This window comes from Vulpes vulpes, chromosome 1, assembly GCF_048418805.1.
Source record: "Vulpes vulpes isolate BD-2025 chromosome 1, VulVul3, whole genome shotgun sequence".
In the NCBI taxonomy this organism is placed as follows: domain Eukaryota; kingdom Metazoa; phylum Chordata; class Mammalia; order Carnivora; family Canidae; genus Vulpes; species Vulpes vulpes.
Genome location: NC_132780.1, coordinates 181,646,910 through 181,654,380, shown reverse-complemented (window position 1 = coordinate 181,654,380; position 7,471 = coordinate 181,646,910). Strand labels below are relative to the sequence as shown.

Sequence of the window (7,471 nt, the reverse complement as noted above, 5' to 3'; positions counted from 1 at the left end):
AGCAAGGAACAACTTGAGAGAAAAGTCCCATTGATGGGAAATTCAAGACAAGATTTGAAAATCAACAATGTCTAAAATGATTGTGGTTTTTTTTGTCTGTTTTTCATTTCTTTAGAATTGTTTACTGTGTTGTATGTCTGGTGTCAAACTTCTACAAGGACAATAAAAAATTCTAATTAAATCATACTAATCACTTAAGGTTTCTTTAAAAATTAAGAGGCTTTGAGTTTTGTGTCCAATAGCACACCCTGTAGTATAAGACACAGAGAATATGTAGAAGTTATACTAGAGATATATTTTAAGGTTTTAAAAAATATAAAAGCACTTTAAAGAAAATACTTTATGTTATACTGGTTTTCAACAGTAAATTTATCATGTTTTCTAATTTAACTTTATAGGTAGAACAAATACATTTGAAATATCAATTTCACTGCCTAATCCTAAAATGCTTTTTCAAATTTACATTCATCAATTAATCTCAATAATAGTACAGTTGAAAATAATCTAAAATTTGAAATATTTTATCCTTTTAAAAGCTTACTGACATACAGTTATAACTATGAAGGTTAAAAAATAGTTTTATGTGGTATAGCTGAAATGCATTAATATATGCATGAGGTTAGTTAAGGGAGAACAATAGAAAATGGAAGTGTTCAGTGAATGAAAGTGGCTCTGTGTTTGTGTGTGGGAAAGAGAGGTGTGTAGAATATCCATATATTTATTATAGGTATTTAGGTATTTATTTTTGTAGTTATTTAAATTATTTCTCATATTTCATATTACTACCTAATTATTTTAAAGGTAGTAAAAACGCCAAATATTTATTTTATTGGTGACTAGAAACTAAAATTGTTTGTTCTTAATTATTTGTTTCCTTAAAACAATATGTAGTGATGACTATTAATGTTAAATGCTGTATTCTGAGTAGAAATATTATATTTTTTTATTTTTATTTTTTTAAATTTATTTATGATAGTCAGAGAGAGAGAGGCAGAGACATAGGCAGAGGGAGAAGCAGGCTCCATGCACCGGGAGCCTGACATGGGATTCGATCCCGGGTCTCCAGGATCTCGCCCTGGGCCAAAGGCAGGCGCCAAACCGCTGCGCCACCCAGGGATCCTTGAATAGAAATATTATAAATATCAGCTTTGTGTTTCTTATATTTAGACAATTTAAAAGAAAGAAATTCATAATAGAGAAGTTAGAAAAATATATATCTTAGTATTTTTATCATCTCAATGAATAAAAAGTAACGTGAAGCACATTTAAGATTGGAAGAGCAAATACTTTCGACAGGTGCATGGATTTCATGGAGTATAGAGGGTATTCAAACTCTCCTTCTCTGCTGGCGGCTGCCAGATAGCTGTGATTTTTGGCCTCTTTATAGAATTAAACAAGATTACCCAGCTGGCTAATAATTAACTGGTAGGATAGTGCTTTTCATCCTTTTTATGGAGCATTGTCCATTCCTCCCTTTATAGTTTTCTTAATCCTGGATTTGTTTGCATACATGTAGTTGAGAAAAGTTTTTAAAATATTGAACTCTAGAAATAAAAAAAAATTAGTTTATTCAATTTTAGCCTGACAAAAGACTCCTGACGTTGTGTCTCAGGGTACTTGGTTTTTCTGTTTTTTAATGTCATTATAACACGTGTTAAAAATAGATAATTTACCTAAGGTATGAAGATGTGAAGGGTCAAATTAATTAGTCATATTTTTAGCAAATAAAGAAGTGTCAAGTATTTTTATGTTAATGCCAGCTTTCTAGATCTGTAGCTGGAAGACAGGACATGCTGTCCCAAGTGGTATGGACTCCAGCTTTTTCTCACCATTTTAACAAAAGATGCTTCATTTGGATTAGTTTTATAACAACTTTCTAAGCAAGATTTTAGGTGAAGACATATCTTGTAAATTGAAAATAAAGGTTGAAAATAAAAGCACTATGGCAAACAGGTTATTATGTCCTATAGTCTATAGAGGACAGGCTGAAGAATGAGATTCTTAGGTTCTAATTATGGCTCTAATATGTGTGTGTGTGTGTGTGTGTGTGTGTGTGTATAATAACTAATTATATTAACTATATTTAACTATATTATATATATATATATATAATATACATAATGGGTGAGTCACTTAACCTCTCTGTACATCAGTTTTCTCTCCTGTAAAAGAAAGAAGATAATAACATTACTACCTACTTCATAGAGTTGGGAATTAAATGCAATACTTGTACCTTAGAAAAACATTTAGAATGATGACAAAGAAACAAATTCATAAAACTTAGACATTATTAACATTTTTATTGTCATTACCTTTATATTTTTATCATTATACTTGTTGGTTCTTATATCTCTTCTTATAATGACACAGGAGTAGATGTCTAATTTAAATTGGAGATTGCATAAAGAGCAGAGGTAGTAGGTAGGACTGTTCACAAAATTTCTGGTTGTACCTCTAGGTAGCTGGAAGGACTTCACATTCTTGCTCTTGTAGTTAGGAAGTGCCATGAACCATTTTTGGTCAAGGAAATAAGCATGTCACTTTCAGATAGAAACTTTAACAATCAATGCGCAATTTACTATGTCTCCTCCCTGTGCCTTGGTGATTGTGAAAGCAAGTGCTGAAACTGAGCTTCCATCAGCCTCAGTGTCTATAATGAGCAGAGACCTTGTCACCACCCTGCGTGGAAACTGCAACAAAAATAAGTAACTTTTTGTGGTTTTGAGCTGCTGAGAATTTGAGGTTAGTTTATCATCATCACATAAATTAACCTATTTTAATTTATGCAGGAGTTAAGTATTAGTATTCCTTTTCTTTTTTTCTCAACTTACTCAACAGTACAATATCTTGTCAAGTAAATGAAAGAAAATATCTTTATTGAAATAGTTGTTCATCCTTGTGAAAACATGTGAATTCCACAAACTGTACTATCTTCAATCAAAGGATTATTTTCACCTTGTGTTTGACATTTTAATATCAGTTGACTGTTGCTTAATCCTGTTTCTTTCATTTCATCCCATCATGAATCTACCCTATAGAGCTGCTTTCACTGGGGAATTTATAGGTTATTGCAGTGGTGTTTCACTATAAAAGCACACTTTGACATTTATTTCCTTGGAAATGACAATGAATGAACAATTGTTTAGTTGATTATTATGAAGATTTTCTGTTTTCTTGGTATTAATCACAAAAGGTTGGAAATGTTTTTGTCTTAAAAAGATGTAGTTTCATTTTTATTTTTTTAAGTACTCAATTAAGATTTTAGAAAACACCAAGGTTTAGGGGATTCCGAAGAATCAAGGGAGGGGTGTACTGAAAGCTCTGGGAAAGAAAGAAGGCTTTGAGAAAAGATAGTGACTCCCAGAAAATTTATTGGTGCAGCTTTCTAAAACCTTATAGGTTTTTGTGCTACTCTCTGTACACACAGGGGACCAATAGATGCTGCTTACATGAAAGTATGTTGAGGCAAAGGTTGCAAAGGCAACAGAACACCATTTGTGAAATGAAAATTTTCTACTAGAGGTATTGTGAAGGTCAAATAATGTACCTTCTGTGCTACCAGCTAATATTTTACTAGGGTTCAAATATTTAGCTTCTGCCTTTGATTACGATTTCCCTGAATATAAAATATGTATCTTTGTCACTGTTGTTTTCTAATTTCATAGAACAACATTTAGCATATATTAGAAAAATAGTAAAATTTTATTAAATAAATAAAGGATTTACCATTTAAGATCTAAACAATGGAGAGCTAAAATACACATAAGGAGTTCCTTAATAAAGAATTACTTTAGTAAAATATTCTAGCCTGAAATTTATAAAAATGTAACAATAGGAAGTTAATTAGAGTATGTAGATTTTCATATAGAAACCAAAAATATGGCTAGGTCATTGAATTATTTTATTTTGAGGATCTTGTACTGTTTTAAAAATAAACACATATGTTTAATTATTCTTTCTGCTCATGAGCTTCTGATCATTTCTTGCTTATTATGCTCATGAAAGAGACTGTAGGGAACTTATGGCTATGGATGAATAAGTTACTCCTCAAAAAGTAGCTATCAAATGAGCATGATTAAAACAACCATTTCAAGACTTTGGCAATTTACCAAACAATCTGAAAAGCATTTATATTTGAAAATAATTGAACTTGAGGCAAGAAAAATGAGAATCTCTTCCTTCAGGTCTAGAGCTGATCCCACCTTCCCACTCCCAACATGGGCAATGTAAAAGTTCTAGGCAAGGTAGGTCATGAGGTCCTGTAGATTCTTTGCCATGGACAAAAGGCCTCATTATTTCCTGAGAAAATTATATTTTGGAAGTAGCATGTGAGGCATAGACATTGTCTTGCTCCACTAATCAGATGTTACATTTAGGTTTGGCAAACATATTCCTAGCATTCTTCTGCAGTAGAACCAAAAAGGCCTTCCTGGAGAATGGACCAAGGCCCTGAGCTATTTAAACTCCTGTCACATCATGAGCTTGTGAATATAAACATAGGACTCTCAAAAAGGTCCAGTAGCAAGTAAAGGCCAGGACAACTATGTAAATGACTTAAACATTGAATGTTCTTTTTTACCCACACACACAACATATAAGTCTTACTGGCTTCAGGCCTTTTTTTTTTTTTTTTTTTTTTTTTTTTTGGCTCAAAATGGTTTTATGGAAAAACTAATCTGTAACAAAAATTTGTCATAGACTGTGAAGGTTCCATCATTTTTTAACAAAGTGTGCCAAAATTTCCAGAGGGAAAGGGCAGGAGAGGGGCCCAGACATTTACAACAGCAGAAATTTTCTCTTCCTCTTCTTGATGGGAACGGAGCAGAGAACTGCTCAATTAGCTTCATCAAACACTGTCTTGAGGCTTTGCTGTTTGAGAGTCGAGCATTCCAGATATTTTACAGCAGTGATCTCAGCCATCGCCAAACCCTGTAGGTAGGTGATAGGAGTCAACTTTTTCTCCTTCAGTTTTTCAATCATGTCTTTTTCATCTGAGATCAAGTTTAGCCCTCACCAGGATGATGGGGGTACTGGGACAGTGGTGGTAACACTTAGGGTATTACTTTCCTTGACCATTTTCAAAAGTTGCAGGAATCACAAGAGAAAAACAAATTAAGAATACATCAGTTAAAAGAATAATCTGTTTAAATGGAAAAACATTCTGTGCTCATGGACTAGAAGAACAAAGATTGTTAAAACTTCTCTACTATCCAGAGCAGTTTACACATTTAATACAATCTCTATCAAAATACCATCAGCAGGGATCCCCGGGTGGCGCAGCGGTTTAGCGCCTGCCTTTGGCCCAGGGCGCGATCCTGGAGACCCGGGATCGAGTCCCATGTTGGGCTCCCTTTGCCTATGTCTCTGCCTCTCTCTCTCTCTCTCTCTCTCTCTCTGTGTGTGACTATCACAAATAAATAAAAATTAAAAAAAAATACCATCAGCAGTTTTTACAGAGCTAGAACAAATAATTTTCAAATTTGTATGGAACAACAAAAGACCTCAAATAACCAAAGCAATCTTTTTTTTTTCTTCTATTTATTTTTTTAAATTTTTTTCTTTATTTATTTATGTTAGTCACACACACACAGAGAGAGAGAGGCAGAGACACAGGCAGAGGGAGAAGCAGGCTCCATGCACCGGGAGCCCGATGTGGGATTCGATCCTGGGTCTCCAGGATCGCGCCCTGGGCCAAAGGCAGGCGCCAAACCACTGCGACACCCAGGGATCCCCTAACCAAAGCAGTATTGAAAAAGAAAGGCAAAGCTGTAGATTAGAGCTATGTTACAAAGCTGTAGTCATCAAGACAGTATGGTACTGGCATAAAAACAGACCACAGATCAATGGAAAAGAATAGAAAACCCAGAAACTATATGGTCAACTAACCTTCAACAAGTAAGAAAGAGTATCCAGTGGAAAAAATAGTCTCTTCAACAAATGGCTTTGGGAAAACTGCATAGTAACATGCAGAAGAATGAAACTGGATCACTTTCTTACACCACACACAAAAATAAATTCCAAATGGGTGAAAAACCTAAATGTAACACAGTACACCAGCAAAATCCTAGAGGAGAGCATAGGCAGCAATCTCTTCACCTCTGTCACAGCAACTTCTTACTAGACACATCTCCAGAGCCAAAAGAAACAAAAACAAAAATGAATTATTGGGACTGCATCAAGATAAAAAGCTTTTGCACAGAGAAAGAAACAAAACTAAATGGTAACCTATGGAATAGGAGAAGATATTTGCAAATGGCACATCTGATAAGGAGTTTGTATCTAAAATCTATAAAGAAATCAAACTAAACACCCAAGAAAACAAGTAATCCAGTTAAGAAATGAGCAGAAAACATGAACAGACATTTTTCCAAGGAAGACATACAGATAGCTAAGACATACAGATAGGATAACTGAGCCACTCAGGTATCCTACACAATGAACATTACTCCACCATCAAAAATAATAAAATCTTGCCATGTGCAACAGCATAGATGGAGCTAAAGTGTATTAGGCTAAGTGAAATAAGTCAGTTAGAGAAAGACAAATACTACATGATTTCACTCATATATGAAATTTAAGAAACAAAACAGATTAACATAGGGGAAAGGGTAAAGAAAAGGGAGAGAGAGTGAGACAAACCATAAGACACTTACCTTCAGAGAACAAACTGAGGACTGCTGGAGGGGAGGTAGGCCAGGAAAAGGCTAAATGGGTGATGGGTATTAAAGAGGAAATTTGTTGTGATGCTTAATGGGTATTACATGTAAATGAAGAATCTCTAAACTCTACTCCTGAAACCAATATCACACTATGTGTTAACTAACTAGAATTTAGATAAAAACATTAAAAATACCTCTGTTTGCAGATCGGTTAGAGGATTTAATCTCTCATAATCTTCTTGTCCAGCTGTATCTGATAAACCCAGATTCACCAGTTTTCCATCTACCATAATATTGGCAAGTATATACCTAAACAGTGGGGACATATTATCCAGGAAATGCAGTGGTTATGTAACTGATCAGTAGAAAAGTTTTACCTACAGATCCATCTCCTACCACCACACATCTGATGGCCTGCATCTGGGTGCTGAGGCAAGAGGCAATGAGCTGCAGATGGTGAGGTATGGGGTGGCTGGCTCTGTCCATACTGCCTCACCCCCTGGAGAAAATGGAGCCAGCAGTGGCCACTACCTAAAGCTAGGAAAAACTGCCAGCTCTAAATGTTTAAACACAATCTCTCTCAAATCATTCAGTAACTACTAATCTATGGACATAAAGGTCAATATCTAAAACTAGGCTTGCCAATTAGGATAACAACAACAACAAACACAAGGAAAATAAAGGAAAAATAAAAACGAATGAAAAATTGAGTAGAGTTTTCAGGGGCCCCACACTGGAGGAGATACATCTTTTAGATTTATCCTAGGCAAGTTATGAAACACAGAAACAAATAAAAAAGGAATAACAACAAC

The 7,471-nt window shown here is 34.6% G+C and overlaps 1 pseudogene; it reads right to left on the bottom strand.

The window, feature by feature from the left end:
* Positions 1-4,846: 4,846 nt before the first annotated feature.
* LOC112923129 (ras-related C3 botulinum toxin substrate 1-like) lies at positions 4,847-7,079 on the bottom strand (annotated as a pseudogene).
* Positions 7,080-7,471: the final 392 nt, after the last annotated feature.